Below are 1339 nucleotides of genomic sequence, written 5' to 3'. Positions count from 1 at the left end.
TATATATATAAATAGTGAGACAGGGGGGAGTGAGAGAGGGGGGGGGTAGACTGGTAGACAGATAGACAGACGGATAGACAGACGGATAGACAGACGGATAAACAGGCTGACAAAGAGACAAAGAACTAGGACGCGGGGTTAAGAAGGAGAAGGAGAAGAAGAAGAAGAACTCGTGTCACCTTCAAATGTCCTTTCACCTGACACCGCTCTGCTCTAAAACATTCTGCACGCCGCCATCTGCCCGCATTGTTTGCGACAGCACATCTCTGTGCACCATAGAAGTAACTCAGAATTTCCTAGATCGGGACATTGTCATGTCCGCTGTTTTTGTGTGTGGGGGGACGGGGAGGTGTTTTCGTTTTTAAAAATATCACTGCGCTGGTGTGTATTGTGCGCCTAATGGAGTGGGAAACACCAGTGTCCCTCCTTGTCTGTCCTTTGGTTCCAAATACAGTCAAAGGGCGCGCTTCCCTGGTGAACCATAAGGACGTCATGGTGAACTATAATGACGTCATGGTGAACCATAATGACGTCATGGTGAACTATAATGACGTCAGAGTGCTCGGTCTACGACGATATAATATATAAGTCTATGATGTGTGCACGCAGCGGGATGTTTACCACACACATCGCGGACAATTGACACAACAAGGTTCAGTAACACACACACATGCACACCATACACGCATGCGCGCGCACACACACACACACACACACACACACACACACACACACACACACACACCATGTTTGTCTGTCTATCTGTCTGACTTTTTATCTCTTCACCAAATGACCGGTATGTCCGAGCTCCTCTCTTCACTGGAGCATAAAAGAGAGAATTTCACATACGTCGTTCTGTCGTAACTTGATCAGCCCCGCCTACCGCTCCTTGTCTCACACAGCTGCCATTTTGGAAGCTACAGCTTTCTATTTTTGTATATACACTTTCGCTCCCTCAAACCCTAAATCTGTTCTGGCCAAACCCGACCATCCTTGATAAGGATCTTTCTTATCAGAGCAAACAGAAGCAGTCGACAGAAATCTGTTCGTGCAAACAAACTGAGACCAGTAGAAGAAGCCACGTGATATTGGCACTCATGACCACTAAACATTTTTACACTGTCCCCCCTCCTAAAGCCACGAGTCCCAACACGGAGAAAAGGCGTAGGCCGAACAACAGCCAAAAGAAACAGCAACCAAAAGAAACAACAGCCAAAAGAAACAGCAACCAAAAGAAACAACAGCCAAAAGAAACAACAGCCAAAAGAAACAACAGCCAAAAGAAACAACAACCAAAAGAAACAACAGCCAAAAGAAACAACAGCCAAAAGAAACAACA

Source organism: Aplysia californica, unplaced genomic scaffold (genome assembly GCF_000002075.1).
Source record: "Aplysia californica isolate F4 #8 unplaced genomic scaffold, AplCal3.0 scaffold01917, whole genome shotgun sequence".
Taxonomy (NCBI): domain Eukaryota; kingdom Metazoa; phylum Mollusca; class Gastropoda; order Aplysiida; family Aplysiidae; genus Aplysia; species Aplysia californica.
This window is presented reverse-complemented; position numbering follows the sequence as displayed.